Source organism: Alexandromys fortis, unplaced genomic scaffold (genome assembly GCF_014885135.2).
Source record: "Alexandromys fortis isolate MF-2015 unplaced genomic scaffold, M_Fortis_MF-2015_v1.1 scaffold_30, whole genome shotgun sequence".
Taxonomy (NCBI): Eukaryota; Metazoa; Chordata; class Mammalia; order Rodentia; family Cricetidae; genus Alexandromys; species Alexandromys fortis.
Window position 1 is genome coordinate 3,564,022 of NW_026067922.1, and position 24,527 is coordinate 3,588,548.

The 24,527-nt window shown below is 47.2% G+C and overlaps 1 long non-coding RNA gene across 2 annotated transcripts; it reads left to right on the forward strand.

Moving 5' to 3' along the window:
- The first annotated feature begins 6,272 nt into the window (after nt 1–6,272).
- On the forward strand, nt 6,273–21,747 carry LOC126501256 (uncharacterized). 2 transcript variants are annotated; one of them, XR_007591605.1, is made up of 6 exons: nt 6,273–6,474; nt 7,398–7,544; nt 9,756–9,874; nt 11,887–13,648; nt 15,219–15,356; nt 18,941–21,747. It is a non-coding gene; the product is annotated as an uncharacterized lncRNA (long non-coding RNA). The 2 variants fall into 2 exon arrangements; XR_007591606.1 differs by lacking the exon at nt 6,273–6,474 and having other exon boundaries at nt 6,650–7,544.
- The last annotated feature ends 2,780 nt before the right edge of the window (nt 21,748–24,527 follow it).

The following is a 24,527-nucleotide window of genomic DNA, read 5'->3' on the forward strand; positions in this document are numbered from 1 at the left end:
CCCTGCTCACTGTCCTCCATTCGACAGACATTGGCTCCCAGGGTTTCTCTTTCTGACTCTGCTGATCTTGTCGCTCCCAGAAAGAGCAGTGTTTCTACACCTGCTGTTTGCCACCTTCCACGGGCTGGGAATAACCTCACATTTTACCACCAGCAAGTACTCATTCACAGACCGCAGCCCTGACTGGATCCAGCCCCGCCCCCACATCCCCGCCCCCACCCTCTTCTCAGCGCTCCTCACTCCTGTCTTAGGCTTCAGGTTTATGGTCCATCTCCTGACATAATGGGATTCACATATGTTATGACAGAGCCCCGCTGCTGAGGACACTTGGGACACCCAGCAATGTTGAAGGGTCCAGGGGCACAGACCAGTGGAGCCTAGAGGAGCCAATAAAAAGTGAGGAGCTGGTCGTTCAAGTGAACTCCCAGGAGCCATGTGGCCTGTGGGCTCAGAGACAGGTATGGAGCCAGGGAAGACTGGATGTGGACCCTTGCGGGGTGGTGGGCCGGGGCGGGAGAGCTATCATCAGCTGGAACACCCCACTTCTCTGAAAGCTTGTTGCAAAATAGGGGCAAGCAAGAGACGCTGGGGATCCTGTGAAAAGAGGCAATCCAGCCACTCCCTGGGGATGGTGTAAGAGGGGGGACCATAGGTTAAGGAGTGACCTTTCTAGGCTGTGGTCAAACTTGCTTGCACAAAAGCGGTCTCTCCTCCATCCTCAGGAGCCCAGGGGCTGTCTGGCTCCATGACATTCCAAGCATTCTTTGGGGTCCTGAAGGCTGAGGTCTGAGTCTGGGGGAGGGAGAGGCTTTGTGATGCAGAGGAAGTATCTGACTGACCCACAGACCCCTTTGTTTGGCTGCCGGCACCACCGGTGCCTTCTTCCTGTCTAGTCTAACTGACAATCTGGGGCTGTAATAGGGGGTGGGGGAACAAGGGGTCCCTAGGGCCCCTGTCCTCTGGTTACCCTGCAGGCATAGAGCCCTCTAACTGGGAGCTTCAGGACAAAGCTAATGATCCTCCAGCATTTGTCTTCCATCCCAGGAATCAGCACGCTGTCCTGGAAAAGAACTTGAACCCAGGGTCAGCCGTGTTGGTTTAAATCCCACCCCTGCTGGCTGCTAAAGCATTAGCTTCTTTTATGGCTGTCCTGGAAGGAGCCAAGCGACCCTAAAGAGAGACACTTGTGGCTCACTTTCGGCTGTCAGACTATTGAAACGATGGGCCTCCAGGAGCTTGAGCCGCAGGGAAGGGCAAGCCTGAAATCTTGGTACCAGTCAGAGGGAGAACATGTCTCCCAGGAGGAGAATTTACACAGTTCTTACCTGTCACACCACCCTGCAGGACAGACCAAGAGTTTAAGGATACGCCGTTGATGGGTGTACACTTTGGTTGTGTACAGGATTTATGTCCCAGGGCTCCTGCAGAAGTATCCAGGTTCTTGTGTCCCACCATGACAGAGCAGTGGACCAGGGACACAAAGACAGACATAGAGATAGAGTTCGTTAAGAAAAGGAAAGGACTCCCGAGATTGAAGGGGGGCTAGTGAACCGAGGGAAAAGCCCATAAACACGGGGTCATGAGGTGACTTGACCTTTTCTAGGACATTTACATAACACCTGCTTCTTCCACACTTGATTTTTTTTTTTTTCCTTTTTTCAACAACTGGGATCTCTCTACATAACCCTGGCTGTGCTGGGATTAAAGGTGTGCACCACCATGCCCTGCCCAAGTATGCATGTTGTGGCTTTATTCGGGTATGTTCATTTACCGTCTGAAACGAGTATGTTCATTTACCGTCTGAAACGAGGGTAGGGAATATCTTCTAGCCTTTCTCTATCAACTGGCCTTGTTCACACACCGATCTCTAGCCTCCAGTTTCCTGCTCCCTTGCCCAAGACTTAAGCTTACTTCTTGCTGTCCGTTTAAACCCAAATCTCACGTCAGTACCTTGACATGAATCTGCAGCATCACCCAACCTCCTCGGTAGTTCTCTTCCCGGTGTGGTTCTTATAGGAGCCTGCCATAGCAGTTAACCCCAGAGTCTCTGTTCAGTGTTTGAAATCCTATTGGGGTACATCCACCCCCTACAACTGTGGCTGGCAGCCTTGCTACATTGTAACAACAAGGCTGTATAGCCCAGCCACCCATCCATACAAACATGCTGCCTTGTGCTTGGGGCCAAGGCTGACTCCTTTCCATGACATTTTTATGGTAGCTGGTAAAGGTTATTTGTCTTTTCCATTTTAGGAAAATATACCCTGATGCTTATGGCCCTATCTCTAAAGTCCTGTAAGTAATCCCAGTATCAAAGTCAAAGAAGTCATGATTTGAGTCCATCCGATATCATCAGCGTCAGTCTAAGTCAGGACAAAAAGACAAAAACACAACAACACACAGACACACAGGGCAAGGAACAGACAAATCCTCTTGGTGCCAAACCAAACCAAAGCCAACAGCCTCAAGCTGTTTTGCAGGTGCGACCCGCCCGTCTATCTACCAAACTGAGACGCGCATCCCGTATGTCTCTCTATAGAACTGAGACCGCTACCTGAGTCTCCCTACAGAAACCGGAGGGAACCACTCTTTCTGCAGAAGGATCCAGGCACCCCACCTGTGATCTTTTAGCATGTCCACCTAGATCGTCTACAGGCTCTTACGGTTCCTGGGCCTGCTTACAGAAAGACATGAGACAGACATGAGACATGAAGCAAAACACAGAAAACTTATGGGCCGGTTGAAGGTTCTATAGGTGGTGGTCCCAGTGGGCTTGGGGGATCCGGGACAAGCTTATCATCTGGAGAGGTTAGCAGTCTTTCCCCCCATGCTGCATACCACCCTGCCCACCCCCCATGGACGAGTTCCCTCTGCCCGTCTTGGGGGCTGCGCATCTCTCCGTGGGTCAAGGACTCTGGCTATAGGTGTTACTGAAATGGCCATGTTGTCACACTACAGCCAGACTTCCCTCCACCAGAGCTGCTTTGATCATTCAGACCCAATGCATTATAAATATCTATCATCATTTATAGGGGCTGGTTACAACTTATTATGCGTTGGTAAATAAAAAAACTACTGTTTGTTTCAGATGTTTCATGCTGGTACAGAATTTTGTATGATTGTAGTAAGGAAGGCTGCTTGTTGGCTCCTGGATGCCTGGCTACCTTAAACCCAAAATAATCACACAGAAACTGTAATAATTAAATCACTGCTTGACCCATTAACTCTAGCTTTGTATTGTCTAACTCTTATATTAATTTAACCCATTTCTATTAATCTGTATATTGCCACGTGGCTGTAGCTTACCAGGTAAAGTTCCCAGAGTCTGTCTTCGGCAACTCCATGGCTTCTCTCTGACTCCGCCTTCCTTCTCCCATGATGTAGGCCAACCCAGTTTCTTTATTCATTAACCAATAAAAGCAGCACATAGACAGAAGGACCTCCCACACCATATGCTATAAATTTAAAGTTATTTTTGTTATAATATGTGCATGTTTCTGTTCTTGTTTAAAATATTGTAGCCATGCAATATATTATGCACCACTGAGGGAAACCACAAGAAAGACTTCAGTAAGAGTTTTTATGTTATCTGAAAAACAAAACAAAAAAAAAAAGACTTTGGTATGTTGTCTGTAAAGTGAGGGGAAAAGCAGGAGACTAAAAAAATAGAGAAAAAACAGATTAACAGTATATAAAAATTATAAAAAGTCAAAAGGGGATGTGAACTATGTTTTCTGTGGTTTCTCATATATGCAAATACTGAATATGCTTATTTTGCTAAAAAGTTTGTCTATGTAAGTTTTCTTACATAGAGTTGAGACAGAAGTGGCCTGGCTAATTTTGCTGTCTCTGCCACCCATCACTGCTGTGGCCACATTTATGGGCCTGACTTCAGAATTTATCTCTGAGCTCTGGTTACTGAATTTGAGTTAGCAGAAATTCAGATGATTTTTTTTTTGTATAGATAATGTGAAAACTGTCTTGTTTATGTGAACATTCTGTAGCTTCAGATTTATAAGTTTATTTTGTTAAATATGGTCAAAAATCTGTTAAAATTTATATAAAACTAGTCAAAAGTTAACTAGTAACACTAGAAATTGATAACTTAAAATCTATGAATGGGTAATTTTAAAGAAATCATAAGGCATGATTCCATTTTAAATTTTGGATTGCCATTTTTCTAGGGTTAAAAAAAATGGATGCCGGGGGCAAAAAAAAAATGGATGCCACACGATTTCACTGCCATCTTGATTAAGATTTCTTAGGCCCATGTGGAGTGGAATGGGCCTAACAAATCTCCAAGATAGTTTGGATTGGGATAGATTTGTGCATGATGACTCATGTCCCTTTCTAAAAACAAGGTTTTATACACACACACACACACACACACACACACACACATATATATACATATATATATATATAGTTTAAAGTATTAAAACTATACCTTAATGTTTTTATACTCAAATGTACCTAGCTCTGCCAGCTAGACTTTGTTAATTTAATCTTCCAGGTGATAATGGTTATAAAGACATAAAAGGATCCTAGGAAACAGCTGAAATTTATAAATGTATGGCAGGACTAGAGTCCCAAAGAATGTGCGGTTGCAACAATGGACCGTAACAGTTTTAGAAATGCCAGTGCCAGGTGATAGTCACCAGGAATACCAGCTACAGTGAAATGGAGCAGGCTGAGATCTAAAGGACAGGCTATGTGCATGCTGTCGAGTGTGGAACCAAAGAAGTACTTTATTTTTGATTTTGCAGGAAAACATTTAAGAGATTTTAATTGTTTAAAAAATTAATAAATTTATGAGGCTGTGGGACATCGGTGCTTATAAAATGTTTTATATTGCTAATGTTTGAACTGAAAATAAGAGACTAAAAATTAGGGTCAGAGCCATAAGCACCAAAAGCTAACCAGAAATGGAAATGTTCATTTGTTGTGATGCAGAAGACAATGACCTAAACAGTTTGATAGAGGGCTTGGAACAGCATCCAAGCTTATAAATCTCAATCTTTTGGGGGTTGTTGTTCAGGGGTAGTCTAGGACCACGTGCATGTCAGATGTTTGGATTGAGATTCTCAACATAGGCAAAACTGAAGTTGTAAAATAACAATGGGAAAAATCCTTAGTGGGAGTATCACTATAACATGGAAAACTATCTTAAAAGGTCATAGCATTAAAAATATTAACTAATGGTTTAAAAATGTGTTTCCTTGTTCAAGGTCTATCCAGGCTTAAAAATGTACGTGTAGCTTCCTTGTCTTTGCTAACTTTGTTGGGTTTAAGCTATTTGGGTAAACTGAGTCATAAAGTTTTGTATTGATACTAAGGGATTTGGACCTCCCTTTCTGGGGAAAGAATGTTGTCTCCAGGGTAATTAGAGATTCAATGGCCTTGTTAATGATAAAGAACAGAATTCTCATGCAAAAGCTGGATGGTATAAAAACTTGTTCAACTGGTCTCCTTGGTTAATTCGAGAATGGGTCAATACTGTTTGACTGATGGCATTGAGGTCCCAGTATCGCCTCCTGAGCTCCTGGACAGACAGGACCCATGATTGAGTCCTGTCATCGGCACTTGTGAAGCGGGAAAGATGTCGGGCCCAGGGCTGCCTTCCCAGGGCAACTTGGTACACACCTACCAAGATGGGGTCTATAGATCAGCAGGGAAATAGACCTGAGTCTCAGTTTACCCTAGGGCAATGCTAGCTCTTAGCCTCCTCTCCTGCTCCCATTTCACCCTGGGACCTTTTCTTTGCCTTAGCGGGAGACAGCATTAACAACTAGATACAAACTTGTTCTGTGTTTACCCTCGGAATGACTAATTCAGTTTCTTTATTAGCTTTATTTCAAAATCATTACAGAGTGTGGAGTTCTAGTCTTGTGAAAGCTGCTGACTTACTATACACTGTTAGGAAACAGAAGTTAGTCATCCTTAAAGTACTGATATAATTAATTACAAGAATAAGCCTTATTTAAATCCTTTTTTTTCTTTCTTTCTTTTTTTTTTTTTTTTTTGGTTTTTTCGAGACAGGGTTTCTCTGTGGCTTTGGAGCCTGTCCTGGAACTAGCGCTGTAGACCAGGCTGGTCTCGAACTCACAGAGATCCGCCTGCCTCTGCCTCCCGAGTGCTGGGATTAAAGGTGTGCACTACCATCGCCCAGCCTTATTTAGATCCTTGTATGTGTTTTCAAAGTCAAACTTGTACTTCAGATATCTGCAGAATATGGCATTTAAAATAATGCTTAAAACGCTTATTATATTAGACAGAGACTCCAAGATCCTAGCAGTAACCCAAGGTCTCCAAAGAAGATTATGGGACGACATGATGTCTCCACCTGGATTACAATGACGCTGACCACTTGGCGAGATGCCCCAGAGCCACACCTGCTACCAGGACCCGGTCCAGACTGTGGACAAACAGTAGGACCTTGGAAAATTGATTGCACCACTTTTGCCTGGACAAAATAAGGTCAGCCGGGTGATGGTGGGGCACAACTTTAATCCCAGCACTCGGGAGGCAGAGGCAGGCGGGTCTCTGTGAGTTCGAGGCCAGCCTGGTCTACAAGAACTAGTTCCAGGACAGGCTCCAAAGCCACAGAGAAACCCTGTCTCGAAAAACAAACAAAAAAAAATAAGGTCAGACTTTTCCATGACCCCCTCTTCCATAGGAAAGGAAATCACCTTATGGCCCTCGCTAAGACTGTAAGACTGCTGTTCTCGATACTTCTGCCTCCAATGTTATGGAGACCTGGGTATGACTACCTACCTGTATATGGACTCTGGTCCCTGTCAATTTTAATAGATTCGGAAACTACTTGGTCTATACACAGATATACTTTATTTATCCCTCTGGGGTCTCTGATAGTATTGATGACTAGGGCAGTTTTAATGTCAGTTTAGCAGCAAAAGGTATCCAGATCCTCCCACAAAGCTACTGCCAGCTCGTTAGTTCATTCTAAAACTACTAGATCTCTTTAAAAAATGTTTTAAGGTCTGAGGATATAAAAGTTCATAAGCTTTGAGGGTCTAAAAGAAATGACTTAAGATGTAAATACAGGTTAAGATATAGAAAATGTTTTTAATTTCTTCCCCCCTCTATGGCGTTGTTCTAATAAGCTTAACTATTTACTGTTTGGGTCACAAGCTCAAGATTTTAGATTTATTCTACTTGCCATTTAAATATAAACTAAAGGTATTTCTCATCAGGCCAAAAGCATCTCTGTCTAAACCATACATGGTTCTCTGTATAAATGCTTCTAACCAAAATCTGTAATTTTTGCTAGGACTCAAAGGTATAAGTCTATTTTTTCTTTTTACAGATCCCTGTTATCTGTTCTTTTTCTACAATATGATTTTTTCTTTAAGTACATAAATTTTAACTTCTGTTCCTAGTTTCCACTTGGCTGGCAGATGCATCTAAGCATTAGTTGCTGACTACAACCTGCTCTAAATGGTGGCGAGGGGCTGCAGGCCACGAGGAGCCACACGGCAGGTCAGAGACCTCGGCAGGTCAGCTGGTCCCACAAGGAGCTGCGGCAGGTGAGAGACAGAGACAGGCATGCCATGCAGAGAAAGTGGGTATTTATTTAGTGTTATGGATGGGAAAGTGGGGGAAAGAGAGGCAGGGGCGGGGGTAAGAGGAGAGGAGCAAGGGCAGCAGCTATATCTTCAGAAGAGAGAAGGAAAGGAAGAGAGCTGGCAGGCTGGAAGCAAAAGGAAGATGTGCTTGCCTTGGTGGACTTGGTGAACAAGGGAGGGAGTGGGCAGGGCTTGTCTCTTAAAGGGACAGGACAGACCATTACAGAATAGAGGTGAAAAGCTCCAAGGCAAAATATAAATGAAAAGAAACAGGTTAGATTAAGTTATCAGAGTTAGTGGGACAAGCATAAGCTAAGGCCTAGCATTCAAAACTAATATTAAGTCTCCATTTCTTTATTTGGGAGCTGGGGGGTGGCCAAAAAGAAAGCCTGCTACAGTCTATGGCTCTCAGAGCTGTGCCATGGGGGTGGGGGGGGGCGCTCAGAGGGGAAGGGGCATGTAAGTAGTTGTCAGAAAGCAGTCTCTACTACCCCAGAGGGAGAGCCCTTAGAGGACTTGTGGTCAGCAATCAGCAAGGGCTAAGACAGCTAATGACTACAGCCAGAGGCTCCCTGCCCTGGAAACAAACACACCCAGCCTCAGGAGCTTGGAGACCCCACAGGGAACCTCCAGGAGCTATCTTCCAGCTTGAGACTTTGGACAAGTTCTGGAAACCCTTCATTAGTCAGCTAGAAAGATCAAACCACTCGGTGCCTCTCTCTCCCATCCCAAATAACACTGCATGTCAAGCACCCACCATGAAGCTCTCATCAAAGAGATCGCTACTCCTGGGGGAAGTGGGGGTGGCTATGGTTAAAGTACAGTATATACATGTACGACATTCTCGAAGAATAAATCAAATTCTTTCATTAAAGAAATAGAAGAAATCTCAAATGACTCAGTGGGGAGGAGGCACAACATTCCATCCCTGGGGTCCAGAGGAATGCTTCTATCCTCATGTCTGTCTGCCTCTGACTACGGAACAGCACTCTAGAGAGCCCTTTAGTGGTATATAGGCTGTCTTGGCTGACCTCATTCTGGACCTCAGTTTCCCCATCTTTGTGTATGGTGGGTGATACTCTCTGGAGGGGTTAGGCCTGGGACAGAGTCTGCATGCGCTGATCCAGGCCCACACAAACAAGTATGGGGAGACGTGAGTGTGGGGATGGCCCAGAGTCTAGGCAGGCTCCCTGGGGCTGTGCACTTCCCGCTTCCCTTTGCAGCTCTGCACCGAGGCCTTTGGGATATTTTTAGGAAGCTCTGTCACCTTCCAGGTTGATTCCTTAATGCTAACGCTGACAAAGTTGTGGGGAAGCTGAGTTGCTGATCTGGAGCTGCAGTGCACTCACCAGGGAGCGAATGGGGGAAGGGTGTCAAAGGCAGAAAAAGTGTCTTCCTGCTCTTGCTCACACATCATTCATCAGGGCCCTCATCAGGGCCCGTCCAACAGCCCAGGAACGGGGACTTCTACCCACACACACTAAGCCGGTCTCAGAGGGTATCAGCGGGGTGTCCGCTAACTCAATTCAGTTCGGGTGCCTTCTACCTGCAGATAGCGGCTGTCTATTCACCCCACAGGCTGAGGGCTCAGTCCCAGGACTTTTCCCCCACTCAGGGTGCCAATCGTAAGCCCTAGGGTGGTAGCATGCGCTTCCTCCAATGAAGCATAAATCAGGGATTCTCACAGCTCCTGCCCCGTGTTCAATTAATTTGCTAAAATAGCTTACAGAACTCGGGGAAACACTTCATTTAGGTGTGCTCATTTATTATAGAGGATCAGTGAAGGATTCAAATGAAAGACCAGATGAGAGAGATGAATAAGGCAAGATCAGAAATAGGGAACATCTTAAGTGTGTGTGTGTGTAAAATTGCATACACTGTATTTTAATCGTATCAAGCCTCTACCTTTTTTACTCCTCCCAGATCCATCCTCACCTCCTTACCCCCTTCCCCTTCACATCCTTTAATTTTTATAGCTCATCAAGTCCAGTTTGTGCTCATGTGTGGTGGGGGGGGGCATCCACTGGAGCATGGTCAACCTTCCCCAAGCTATTCCTTTAAAAACCATCTGTCCTGCCCCTAGAAGCAACCAGTGTCGATTGCTGGTCAGTGACAGGCGTGGGCTCGTGTAGAACGTTGGCTAATCGTGTACTCATCTCATGTGACCCACAGGTGCCGTGAGCTCACGAGGGTAGCAGTCCTGATGTGTCCAGGAGGCCCTGCTTCTCTCCAGTGCTCGCCAGTCTCTGGTTCTTACAATCCTTGCTCCCAACTCCTTGAGCCTTGGAGAGGTGAGAGATAGATGTCCATTTGTGGTTGAGCACTGGGGGGAGGGGGGCTGCTACTTCTTCCCTGGTCATCCATCCCTGCTCCACCCCCAGCCTTCCCTGTGACTGGCAATCTGGAAGCCTCCTGAACCTGGCTCATCTGGGTCCCTTGGAGGCTTTGGTAGGTGGTATAACTGGTTAAATCATTAGCCATCAGAAATCAACTCGACCTTCAGCTCCTCTGTCTTCCCCAGAGCTTGGGGTCAGTCCTCTGTCACTAGAGTCTTGGCTGGTGATGGCTTCCACCCTGACTGTCTAGGGAGCAGTCACCTGTCATGTCATTAGTGTACAAAGACGTTCTATCACTCTGGAGATACTAAAGGTTTTCTGAATTGTGTGCCAGGTAAAGAGACAAAAATACATCTATTTCTTCTTACGTCATGATGTCACAGCAGAAGCCCGGGGAGTTTGCTTGCAGAGTGAGATACTTGGTGTGCTGGGTGAGACTAGTTGACTGTTACAGAGCAGGATTTCCTCAAAGTGTCCTGGAAGGATGCTCTTGTACATGTATGTATGCATAATACACGGGAAGCCAATGGTGGCATGGGACGTCAGATATGTTTTGGGATTTTTTTTTCTCTCTATTCCAGTAAGTACCTACTGTGCTCTGCTATGCTCAGGCCGTGTGTCATGAAGCTCGCTTCTTTGGGGGAGGGGTGTAGACAGTCTCATAGTCCAGGCTGGCTGTGTAGCCAAGGATGGTTTTGAACCTCAGATCCCCTTTCTACCTTCCAAGTGCTGAGATTAGAGACAAGCAGCACCATACCTGGTTTTTGAGGTACTGGGCATCTAGCCCAGAGCCCAGGAGAGCTCATGACTAACTTCACGACACCCTCAGGCCAGGGCCCATAGATTTACCACTCTTGACCCAGCTATTCATTCTGCAGATGTGTGCCAAGTACCTGCTCTGTGCGTTCCCTGAACCGTGTACTGGGAACGGAGATGAACCAGACAGATGCCTGCCCTTGGGGCCTGGAGTGGCAGAACTGAGGGGGTAACAAAGAATTAGGGCATGCTAAATAGTGTTGACTGAGGTTTTTGTTCTGCCTGGTTCCCGCAGTTGTTAAGTTCCAAAGAAATCACACAGAGATCTACATTAGTTATAAATTAATTGGCCTAGTAGCTCAGACTTCTTACTAACTCTAATAACTTATATTAGCCCATTATTCTTGTCTATGTTAGCCATGTGGCTCGGTACCTTATTTGGTGAGGCAGTCACATCTTGCTTCTTCTGTGGCTGTGCGGACTATGTCCTCTTCCCAGAATTCTCCTGTTCTCATTGTCCTGCCTCTACTTTCTGCCTGGTCACCCCGCCTATACTTCCTGCCTGGCTACTGGCCAATCAGCATTTATTTAAAGTATGATTGACAGGATACAGAACGTTGTCCCACAGCAAAATAGAAGCATAAACAGTGTCACGAAACAAGTGAGGCCAGAGGAGGCCAGTGGATAAGTCCCTACCTGGAGACACCTGAGTATGGGGAGTGGATTTTTGACTGTTGTCTTGTTCTCTGCTGCCTACCCCATCAGCTTTCATCCCACGAAGACCAAAGAGTCCTCAGACCCTGACACCACTAATGATGCTCTAGCCTCTTTCTCATCCCATCCCTATCCCATCACTTGCCTTCACTGCTGTTCTCAGCAGCCAGTCCCCAGGAAAACAGTGAGGAAGAAGAAAACTATGACTGTGCTACCTGCCATGGGCACCACAATGAGGACTGCAGGAGGAAGCTGGGCCAGGACCTGACACCAGCACTTTCTGCTGAGTGACCTTGAGTAAGGCCCCTGACCACCGCCACTTCTCTGGACCCAAGTCTCCTCCTTCCATCAGTCAACAGGAAGTGAGCAAAGATAGTGACGCAGAGTGAGTTCCGGAACAGCCAGAGCTACATAGTGGGACCCTGTCTTGAAAAAACAAAAAGCAGAAAAAGAAGAGTATATGTGTATCTATGACTTTTCTCCTGCCTGTCTTGCAGTTAACATAAATAGAGGTTGGGAAACGCCAACACAGTTATGATTCCTGCTGGACACAGCCGTGGGGGACTCTCAGCAAGAACAGAGCGGTTACCTCCTTGGGAATCCCACCTGGCAGAGGACCCTGTAGCTTCACCCAGCCTCCCCTTCTGCAAAATTCTTTGGATGGGGTGTCCAAGGAGGCTTCACCCATTATCCCCTTGGGCAAGGTTATTGACTGGGGTGAGCTACTGCAGCCAAACCAAGACTAGGGAGAGGAGAGGCGAACAGATCTTCTGACCTGGGTATGGCCTTGAGTTCTGTCACATGCTTACCCACGGATGGGGTGGGAGACAGGCCATCTTCTGACTGTAAGCCCTGGGACCCTTGCCCCAGAGAAACCTTGGAGCCACCTTCTTTATCAACTTGTCCTGGCCTTTACTCGTATTTGAGACACAGACACCAAAACCTATGAGTTCTGTGGCTTCTTCCAGCCCCATAGCTGCCAGGCCCCAGGTGAGAAGCAGGATTGTGTCACAGGCAGCTGTCCACGTGTGAGCTGACTTAGGTGGGGCCCCACCCCAGCCCAGACCGAGATTCTCACTTCCAAGAATCCTGAGATTCAGGGTCTAACGTTTCTCCTTCCCGCAAATGACCTTCTAGACGCCCCCTGCCAACCTTCCAGGAGTTTATTCGCAGTTTAAAACTGTGGTGTGGGGGCTGGAGACGTGGCTCAGTGGTTAAGAGCATTGCCTGCTCTTCCAAAGGTCCTGAGTTCAATTCCCAGCAACCACATGGTGGCTCACAACCATCTGGAATGAGGTCTGGTGCCCTCTTCTGGCCTGCAGACATACACACATTGTATAAATAAATAAATAAATAAATAAATAAATAAATAAATAAATAAATTTAAAAAAATAAAACTGTGATGTGGAGCTCAGTTACGAGAGGGACAGGGGCCTCCAAGGTAGAAGACTGCAGGCTGGAGAGGAAGTCAGCACAGGACCTGAGCAAAGTTTGAAGCAGAGACCCGAAACAGGTACAGCTCATTAACCATCACATGCCCAGAGAGATGCTAAAAAGAGGACCTGGTTCTTCTACCTTTGAGTGCTTAGCAAGGCAGACCCAGTGATGATGGATGTAGGCTTAGGCCTCATGTATGCAGGCTGGTGGAGGAACCAAGGACTGAATCCAGCCTGCTCAGGAGGGCAGGCAGGGTGGGTCCTGGGGGAGGAGGCTTTCAGGTCACTGGTCTTCTGGAAGGAACACAGGGATAAGTTGTGGTGGGAAGGTAGCCGCTCCCACTCCTGATCCAGTTCCCACATCAACAAAAAAGATCAGCTAACACAGCTCCAAGCTTATAATAAGAGTCCTTTCTGCATGGCTCCTCTCCAGTTCTGCTCTTTCCCAACCCGGATGACGATGGAGCAGACATCCACGGACTCTGAACCTTTCCACTCTTCCTTACACTCCAAGAGCCCAGGATACCTTCAGATCTGCGTCTGCACCTAGGAAGCCCCACTGTGACTCCCAGGATACACCTGGACACACCACCCCCACTTACTCTACTCATAACATCTCCAGTCAGCCCCATCTGTGGACCTGAACTGCTGGCTGCTAAAATGGCCAGAGGCTCGCCAGCAAAGAAGCCCTTTCCTCCTGCAAGCCTGTCTCCTGAGGACACATCCAGTGACTATTCCAGAGTATGTCACTGCAAAACACGAGCCCCGTGCTATTTGCCCGAGTGTCTTTCCTGCCCCTTGTGGATTTGCCTTCTCTTCAAAGGTAGGACTCTTCACAATCCCTTACCCCACTGACTGACCTACCCCTCACTCAGGTTTCTGAAAAGGGTTACTGGGTGGCAGAGAATCGTTGCTGCCCACTGCCTGAGCCAAGACCATTGAGCTATGCCCCATCTCCAAAGAAGCCCAATAAGATAGGTTACATATGGACGAGAAACAAGGAAACTGAGGCACCAAATGGACAGAACAGAGATAAGAGAAACTTCAAGGGGTTCAGAACAGTCCCCTGAAGCTCAGGTAGTTGTTTCCCCAGGCACATCCAACCTTTTGACATTGAGAGACAGCGTTGCCATCTACAAAGTTCTTGCTTAAAAACCTCACAATTGAGCTGGAGAGATGGCTCAGTGGTTAAGAGCATTGCCTGCTCTTCCAAAGGTCCTGAGTTCAATTCCCAGCAACCACATGGTGGCTCACAACCATCTGTAATGACGTCTGGTGCCCTCTTCTGGCCTGCAGACATATACACAGACAGAATATTGTATACACAATAAATAAATAAATATTTTTAAAAAAACCTCACAATTGAGTTACAAAACTACACTGTAAAAAGCCTCTAGAGCCGAGCCTTGGTGGTGTTCACCTTTAACCCCAGCACCTGGGAGGCAGGTGCAGGTGGATCTCTGTGAGTTTGAGGCCAGTCTGGTCTACAGAGTGAGTTTTAGAACAGCCGGGACTACACACACACACACATACACACACACACACACACACACACACACACACACACCTCCTCTATAATGTCTTTTGGGAAATGAAGAGGACTACAGGGGTCCCCTTACCTGAAGTTTTATCTCCAGGCCTCAATTACTGTACAACTACAGTCCAAAAATATTAAATAAGAAATCCAAGAAAGACTTCATAATTACTAAATAAAATTATATCACAGCAATCCAACTCCTTCCTACTAATTGCTGTTAATCGCTTATGATGTCTAATTTCATCAGTTAATTTTATCACAGGAATGCATGTGTGGGGAAAAACAGCCTTTTTAGGGCACAGTACTAGCGATGGCTTCAAGGCATCCACTAGGGACCTCAGAACACAGCACACATGGACAAGGAGAGGTACTGACTGCACACTGACCTGGTAGCTAGAGAAGAGCCCAGGAAAGGCAGCCTGAAGGGGTCCCAGGAGAGGTCAGTGGTGAAGACCCTCCACAGAAAGTCAGGCCAAGGAGCCTTGTGCTCACCATCAAGAGTCCTAGAAAAAGTTAAAAAAAAAAAGAGCGGCTCTGGTTGAAAGACAATGGCCTTCATCTGAAAGGAGCAACCCTGAAGTATCTTTATAAAATACCAAGCAGTTCAATAATAGCATCTCAGCTTCCAGGGAACAGATCTCAGGCTCCCTTCAAGGAGTAGGAATCGAAACACGGGTGTTTCTTTCTTTCTTTTTTTTTTTTTTTTACAACACAGGTGTTTCTAAAAAGACCTTGGATGTGTTTACCAGCTATGTGAGTGTACACTAGAAGTGTGTGTCAGAGTAAACCTAGATGTTATTGTTCTCCATAGATCGCTTGCATTTTCATTGTTATTTTTTATTTTTATTTTTTGCAGATCTTGTGAACCAAGCACTGAGCTGTTCACAAGGGCGTTGTCTAATGGATGGCCTTGGTAGATTCAGTTGTCTCTCTCCTAAGTGAAGCGCAGGCCTGCTTCCGGCTTTAAAGTGTACTCTGGTGCCTCCCGTATATGGTAAGTCAGTTGTCATCCAACCCTCTTGACATCACTGTGTGGGAGTTAGCAGTGGCAGCGGAGTGCTGGTACTGTGGCTGTTGAGACTTCTGTGAATGTTAAACTGTCCTTCATCTCAGGGCGAGGGACCATATGTCCGCTGCCAGTATTCTCAAACCCAGGAAGGTAATTAGGAAGGATCTTAAACCATCTTCTATTCGCCAATCTTTGACAATGTATTTATCACCGTGTGTTTCAGTGGCCCTGGCCTTAACCCCATTTGTATGTGTGTGCACCAATTAGAGGTAATGGTGTCTGGAGGTATTTCAGAGTTGGTACACATTGGAAAATCTGTTCCTGGAGCCAGGCAGTGGTGGTGCATGTCTTTAATCAAAGCACTCGGGAGGCAGAGGCAGGTGGATCTCTGTGAGTTCGAGGCCAACCAGGTCTACAAGAGCTAGCTCCAGGAGAAGCTACAGAGTAACACTGTCTCTAAAAGAAAAAAGAAAGAAACAAAATCTGTTCTTGGCATGTGTGAGTCTGTATGAGAAACGGAACCAGCTCTCCTTACTGAAGAAACCTCTCTCAAGGAAGAGAGAGGGACCAAGAAACCAGGAAAGACAGACGCCCCACTCATGAACGAGCTGTCTGGGCCTGTGAGGCCTCAGGATGCTCTGCTGAGTCCAGAAGAGCTAGACTGGAGGTGTGAGGAGGAGGAAGCCGGCAGAAATCCATCAGAAGTAGAATGCTTCTGCTTTATGAAATGAAACTCCTTTCCCACCCCATCTCCAACTCACCCAGTGCCCAGTTCTAGGTCCTCCTCTCCAGTCTGTGGCATACCCACTGGCTCTTCTCACTCAAGAAAACTGGGTGGGGCCAGTATAGGAGTGTGCCATCCCCGAGGTGGCTACATCAGCCTCTGAGTGCTCAGCCCACTCCACTTTTTTTTTCTGACTTTCCAGACAATGCCAGTTTGAAAGCAGAGGACTGAGGACCAGGGACGCTTCACCTCTGATGCCAGTTCACATAGAGACAGAGTCCAGTGAGGCTTGGGCTGGGGGCTGGGAAGAGAGAACCGCTTACAGAAAGAGCAGCCTGGCTTCCAGGTGCTGACAGTGCCGCAGAGAACCGCCAAGGCCCCTGAAGAGGAAGCGGAGGCCGTGCTGAGGGAGACTGGGCAAAGAGGGAGTGGATCAGGCATCTGCTCCCTGCAGTCCTGCTGTGGGTTAGATAAACGCTCCTCTCCTCCGCCGTCTACATGGGAAAGGCTTGGTGCCCAGGGTGGCAAATAGTGAAATATTTGAGAAGAGGGGTCTATGCAAGGGCCTTAGATCACTGCGGCATGCCCGTGACGGGGATCGTGGAGTGCCAGTTTTGTCTCTTTGGGCTTCCCGTCTCACGAAGAAAGGAGTGTCCTTTATTGCTCACGTCTGCAATGCGCTATTCCAAAGAATCTGGGGCTGAGAACCACAGAACTGCTAACTGTTTTAGACCTTCCCGTTGGTGTGTTAGCCGCCTCATTCAGTTCAATACGGTCACGTGACTGCGACCCATCCAAGCCCCAAACCTTTACTCGTTTGAGGTCCTTCAGACTGTAATTACAACCCCAAATTTTCAGCCCTCTGCACCAGTTCCACGTCGGAGGTCCAAACTACCTTATCCCCATATCTACACCACCTCTGAGATGTACACATTAGCCCTTGGCGACAGGCCAGCTCAAGGCTGGGCTGCAGAGGCCACCGAAGCCCATGAGGGCCTGCATGCCTCCTCTGGCTTCTCTCGAGCCTTCATTAACATTCAGGCCGTTCCTCAAGCCATTCCTCATAGGCTGTGGGGACGCTAAGATATGATCTAGCCTGACTGAGCAGCATTAAAATCAATTAAAAATGAGAGATAAGCCTCTCCTTCCCCAGTTGGAAAAATCCGTAGGAGCAAAAGAAAGCCACACACGGCCCCATCCATCACCCAGGGCTCTGGTCCCCCTGGCTCTTTTTTTTTTTTTCTTTTTCTAGACAGCTGCAGGGCAGGCCAGCTAAGCAGAAAGGTTTTCCGGTGCTGAGCTGTAGATGCCACTCCGATGCTGTCTCAGCCCAGCAAAGTCTTAGCTGCTGACAGGGCAGTCCCACTGTCCTGTAGCTTCCAGACAGCCTGACCAGTGACCATAACTGGGGGCAGTAAAGAGCAGCCAGCGGAAACCCGGAAAACTGCCCTTGAGCCAGAGTCTTTCTTTCTAACTTCTTTTCATATTCTTTGTGTCTTTCAAAACACGTATTCCATTCATTTCCCCGTCCCTCATATCTGCCATCTGCCCTTGCAAACCGCCCCCTCCCGCAAAAATAAAATAAAATTTAAGGAAAAAAAGGAAAAGAAAAGAAAAAAGAAAAAGGAAAAATCAGTCTCATTATGGAAGCTGTAGTGGACACACTGAGTCACACAATAAACCCTTTTATTCCCAAATATCTCTACTTACAAGTGTTCATTGCAAAGAGTCGTTGGTCTGGTTTGAGGCCTCTGGTGTCTCCTACACTATTGGTGCTGAGCCCTCACTGGGACTCTTCTTGGATAGTCTGTTTTTGCCCTGTGTTGCGGAGATTCTACAGTTCTGGACCCTTCACATTCTCCGACAGATCACAGATGGGGTGGATATTGGGGTAGGCAAACTCCTAAGCCAGGGTTGGCCAGCCTGTCCTCTCTCCCTCGTCTTCACCACCATCGCCCTGGTGAGCTCTCCAGCATTGCCCTGGCTCATTCATCCCTTGCAGCCATGAAAAAGGGGGTAGGGGCCGGTCCTCAGGGCCGGTTCTCCCACACCTACACCTTTAGGGCCCACTCTACCGTGTTGCCAAGGACTGGTGTAGGGGCCACTCTCCCACGGGCTACAGCTAATGAGGGCTAGGGACAGCTCTCCTGCTTGTATGACCTCAGGGTCAGGTCTCCCACCTGCCTCAGGTGTTGATAGGTGGGGTGGGGGTGGGGGAAAGAGGGAAAGCATCTCTCCCCAGCCCATGCTGCCACATGACACTGGGTCAGCTCTCCCATGTTCACAACTTCAGGTCTGGCTCGCCTACATCCCTGCCAACAGGGTTGGCTCTATGGTGGTGCCCAGGTGAGGTGCAGGGCCTGCTCTCCCGAGTGTTGTAGTTAGTGGGAGACAGGGTCAGCTCTCGGGCTCTTATGACCTCAGGGTCAGCTCTCCCACCTGCCCCAGGCACTGGTGGGCGGGGGTGGGGGGTTGATGTCTCTCACCCATCCATGCATATGGCAAATGAGGGGTAGGGCCGGGTTTCCCATGTTCACGGGTCAATAGGGTCAGCTCTGTTGTGCTGTCCAGGCAAAGTGCGGGGTCCACTCTCCTGCACGCTGCAGCATCAGGTCCCTCTCTTACCACAGGTGGCAAGGATGGTGGGACGTCTTCCCCTTGCTGTCACCACCACATGGAGGACGAGGGAAAGTGTGGCAAACCATAGTCCTTAAAGGCCTGATACCAGCTCCCCATTCACTACGGGCCTGGAATTTAGACCTTGGGGAAACTGGGTGTTTCTAGCTCACCTTCCCTGTCCCTGGAGAGCTGTCTAATATGAGGTTTCTCTCTGATTCCTCCTCAGATGATTGTGGATGTTTGACAATTGTGAAGTGTGGAATGTGTTCCGGCTCTACCGGGTTTCTGTGTTGCGGTTCAGAGAAAGCTGAGAATTGACTGAGGAGTTCAGAACTGCCGTCCATGCGAAGCCTGTGGTGGAGAAGGGCCTGGGAATGCGGGAGGTGGGGCCGCTCAGCTGATGTGTGAGGTTCTGGGTTCAACCCCCAACTCTAGAGAGGACTTCCTAATCGCAAGCCAGGACCTCTGGGCTCTGAAAGCTATGTCCCCTGTGTCATTTGGAGCCCAGAGCTCATTGTTCCTTGAGTCATCTGGCAAATATTTGAAAGCTTTCTTTTAAGGACTTCGGAAAGGGAGAATTTGAAAATGTATTAACAACGTGGTGCCTCATTCCTATAATCCTAGTACGCAAGGCAGGAAGATTACAGTAAAGTTGAGAACATCCTGGGCTACATGGTGAGTTCTATGCCAGTCTAGGGTATAGAGTCAGATAATAACACACATACACATACATGCATGTGCACACACACACACACACTCAAACTCACAAAGACAAAACTCTCCCTCAAATAAATGAAAACGCCTAAGATTTCTGATTAAGAGAGAGAGACAAGCTGTCCTGTAACTCAGGCTTACCTTAAACTGTGCAGCTAAATGACCTTTGAACGCCTGACCCTCCTTCCTCCACCTCCTGCGGGTTAGAATTACAGGTGTGTAACACTGTGAGCAGGTTCCTAAAATCTCTTATTTTAATAGATTGTATTTCTCAATATTTACCATGTTGGCAATTGAAGCTGGGCATATTTCAAATTATTTAATAACTTATTTAAAACAGTAACATGGCCACTATATGTTAATATGAGTAAAATATGTTTATGAAGAGGTATTTACTCAAACAGAAATAGTGTGTGGAATAGTTTCAGTGAATGGACGCTGACAGCTGCTTCCCCTTTAGTCCACTGCAATACCTCAAGCCCCTTGGATTCTAGAGCATTCCCTTTTATTATCTGAATGAATGAGAGAGAAAAGTAGGTAGAGAATATCTTAGTTTTTGTGTTGTGTTCTGTTTGCTTGGAGACAAGGTCTCATGTAAGCTAAGCTGGCCAAGGACAACAATGAACTTCTGAGCCAAGTGTCGGGATGACAGATGTGTGCCATCACATCTGAGTCTTTAGTTTGTTTTGTCTTAGCAGTCTTATATAAATAGCTTCTAGCCTCAGAACTTCCGATGACATTTTCAGGACTCCCTAGGGACCTTTGTCCTAACCTAGATCTTGAACCCATGGACCTGCCTTTTGCAAGGAAAGGAACACACCCGCTCTTCCGTGGATGTCTCCTGTAGTAGGTTCCATGCCCTCCCTAGAATGGGGCTCAGTCTCTGTTTATGACTGTACAATGCACAGCTTAGATGACAGAATTGTATTTCACATGGTCTGGAAGCTTCGTCTCCCATTATGTCAGGGCTGCCCAATATAAAACATGTTTCTGGTTGCTTTCTTGCTGTGCCCCACATACAAAAACAGACAGACAGTCAGGCCTCGAACTACAACCTTCTTCCATGTCTTTTTGTACAAGCACCACACCCCCATGGCGAGGGTCCTAGCTTCACGGTTTCTTCTAAACGTAGTCATCTGTCCCAGGCCCCCCCTCCAAGTACAGAGCATGTGGGGCTAGGGCATAATAAATAGGGGAGGGCCACAGGCTACATATCAGATCCTAGATTATGATGAAACAGAACCATGCTTAGAGCCAGGAGTTGAACAGTACTTGGACTACATGTCAGGTTCATCATGGCCCACTGGGTGTATTTCTTCTGGGGTCTGAACTGGTTTGACCCCAACAGTCATGGCATTGTGCCCTAGAGGTCATCTGGATGGAACACTTTCTTTCCCTATACAGTGTGTCATCAGGGTAGTCCCCTATACCTCAGTCTGTCCCCTCTGATACTTTTTCTAAACACCATCTCTCTCTCTCTCTTGAGCTTCTGCCACCAACCTGCATTGGGCCTTGTATTTCCAAACCACGCTCCACGGGAACCGAAGGAAGCCTTGAAAACACAGACCTAAGCATGATGCTCATTTGCTTAAAGTTATGCAGTGGAGTCTCCCGCTATGCATAGGCTGAATAACAAGCCTGTAAGCTGTCACGGCATTTCATTTGTATTTTAGTAAATAAAACTTGCCTGAAGATCAGAGAGTAAAACAGCCCCACTGGTCAGCCTTACAGACCAAGCAGTGGTAACACATACCTTTTAATCTTAGTGGCCACACTAGTTGCCACAGAAATGGGGCGGTGTGTGCCTTTAATCCCAGTGGTGCACACCTTTAATCCCAGCCCTAGAGAGGATTATAAAATGGAAGGAGACAACTCTCAGACACAGTCTCACTGAGATTCCTGGAGGCAGGATTGCCCTTTCGGACTGAGGTCGAGGTAAGAGCCAGTGGCCAGCTGCTTTGCTTTTCGGATCTTCAGGTTGAACCCCATTTCTCTCTCTGAATTTTTATTAATTGTGTATCAGTAAATTCCACATCCGCCTAGGTACCTCTCACTCCATGCTCTCTAGCTCTTGGTCTCCGGAGCTCACTCCCTTCCTGAGCTGTTCCTTCACCTAAATTCTCTTGTCACCTTCCCACCCTCTTTAATAATCCCTACTCTGTCATCGGATCAAATGTTGCTTTTCCAGAGCCTTCCCTCTCTGCTCTGTCTAGGTCCCTTTCTCCTAATAGAGGCATTTATAAAAATTTTAAACTATTGTTGTGATATCTGACCAATATCTAATTATCTACCAGACTGAGAAACTCATGGAAGACATTGGACATTAGCCCACCTGCTGCTCCCACCCCTCTCCCTGGGATCCATCATTGGGAATGTGTGTGTGTGTGTGTGTGTGTGTGTGTGTGCGTGTGTACACTCCACAGCACACATGTGGAGGACAGTTTGTGAAAGTCAGTTCTCCCCTTCCCTGATCTAAGCCCAGGTTGTCAGCCTTGGTGGCAAGTACCATTACCAGCCAAGCCATCATTCCCATCTTTCATCTTTTTCTTCGCCTTTTTAAAATTTTTAAATTTGTATGTAAGAGTGTTTTGCCTACATGTATATCCATGCATCACATGCATACCTGGTGCTGGTAGAAGCCAGGAGAGAGTGTTGGATTCTCTGAAATTGTAGTTACAGATGGTTGTGAGCTACCAGCTAGCTCTCCAGGCCCCTTATATTTTCTCATCTCTTATCATCTGCCATCCGCTAAGAGTATGATAAGAATGTGGCAAGATAGGCAGACGGCCTTATCAGGTTCCTCTTTCCTTTTTTCCTTCCTTCCTTGTTTGTTTGTTGAGACAAGGTCTCTCTGTGTAGCTCTGACTATCCTGGAACTCATTATATAGACCAGGCTGGTCTTGAACTCATAAAGATCTGCCTGCCTCTGCCTCCTGAATGCTGGGATTAAAGATATGCACCACCATGCCTGGCATTTATTTTTAATTTTTACTCTCATTTCATTTGTATGTGTATGGGAGTTCTGTCTGCATATATATACATCACGTTTGTGCCTGGTGCCCAGGGAGGTCATAGGTGTCAGATCCCCTGCAACTGGAGCTACACATGCTTATAAGCTCCCATGTTGACGCTGGACATCGAACCTGGATCTTCTGGAAAAGCAGCCAGTGCTCCTAACTGCTAAGCCACCTCTGCTAACTGCAGGTGCCTCTTTCTAATAGCTCTTCCAGACCCCGAAACTCCACAGTGAGGAGCAGGGGAGAAGCTGAATCTCAACCTTCACCAGAGATGTCTCCCTGATGGGTCTGCTCCTGCAAACACGGCTTTTCAGTAATGCATAGAGCTATTAGCAGCAGGCAGAGGATAACTGGCTCCCTCCCAGCCATCAAAGCTGCCGCGGGGGTGGGGGTGGGGGTGGGGAGACAAGTGGGTGATCAGATTTCATGGGCTCTCTATAATGGCTGCCTGGTATGAGATTAGAATGGGCTGTTTCATGTCCAAGGATGAAAGCAGCAAGGATTTGGGAGAAAATCCGGCTTCCCAGAGAAATCAAAACGTTCCTATTTCATTACAAATGGATGCATGACACCGCTAATCACTCCTATGAGAGGCAGCGCTGCAGGACCAGCTGTCTATAGCAGCAGCTCCCTTCAGAGGCCATGTAAAAAGTGTAGGATGCAGGATTAGAGAAGCCACGTGATTTCCTTATGTCCAGGGTATCTCCTGGGATGTCCTGAATCTTGGGAAGATTGCCTGCATACAACCCTTGCCAAGGTGGGCACAATCCTCTCAGAGGTAAAGCCAAGACCGCCGAAGAGGAGGAGGTGGCTGCAGCTGCCAGCTGTCGTAATATTAATAGCTCCTTGTTCTATGCACATTCGTGCATCTAACCCTTTGCGTATAGCACTGATAATCCTTGCAGCAACTGGCAGTATATTATTAGATCTTCCTACAATGAATGGTGTGCGGTGGTGCACGCCTGTAATCCATTGCACAGGAAGCTGAGGCAGGAGGATGGAGAGTTCCCAGGTCAGCCTGAGTACGTAGTAGTAAGACTTTGTCTCAAACAGCAACAAGAATAAGATCTTACTATTTTGAGGAAACTAAGGATCTTAAGGCATGCCAGAGCTCAGAGTGAACCCCTAGGGCTATTACGTTCTACTGTTTTCTTGAGGCTCTCCAGAAGTAAAGCCAGCAGTAAAGAGGAGAATCCCTAGAGAGTCATTCCATGAAAAATGTTTCCATCACATGAGAAATGAGAGCATTTAGCCAACACCACTATGAGAACTGTCTCGTCCGAGTTCAGCGGCTGCCCCTCCACCCAGCCTTCACTCCTTATCTTCTCCAGGGGGTTTTAACCTCTGGCTGGGCATACTACAGGCTGAGATTCAGAGGTCTTCTGACTGCTGGCTATAAGTCTAGGAGGTGCTCAGTCGATGTGGGGAAAATGGTCCTTGTGGATCAGATCAAGTGCTCACTTCAGCTGCTGGGCCCAGCTCTTCCTTCCTCTGCTGTTGTTTACCCAGCCCCAGCCTCTGCTCAACCTAGGGATCACAATCCCTTGGGGATTTTAAACAGCCCTCCCATGGGAGGAGTCACATATCAGATATCCTGCCTAGCAGATATTTACATTACGACTCCTAACAGTAGCAAAATTACAATTATGGAGGAACAAGAATTAATTTCATGCTTGGAGGGTCACCACAGCATGAGGAACTGTATTAACAGGTCTCGGCATAAGGAAGGTTAAGAACCACTGTTCTAGAAGATCTTCTCCACTTCCGCATTATCTCTGTATTAGATGCTTCTTCTAGCGGCCTGCCACAGCACAAGCAAGAACCCCACTCAGTGACTGATCTTCTCTGGCCTTGTGAGATGAGGCCCCATTTCACCAAGGACCTAGGAACAGCATGGGGCTGCCTGCCCTCACCTCCCATGTGATCTCTCCCCATGTCCTCCTTGACATCGTGCCCAACACAGACCCCATTAGGGCTACTGATGAAACCAGGCTTCAGAGTCCTGAGCAGGCCACATTGTCTATTCCTCTGCTCCTAGACTTAAGGGATCCTCTCAGAGGTCGCTGAGTCAGGGGCGGGCGC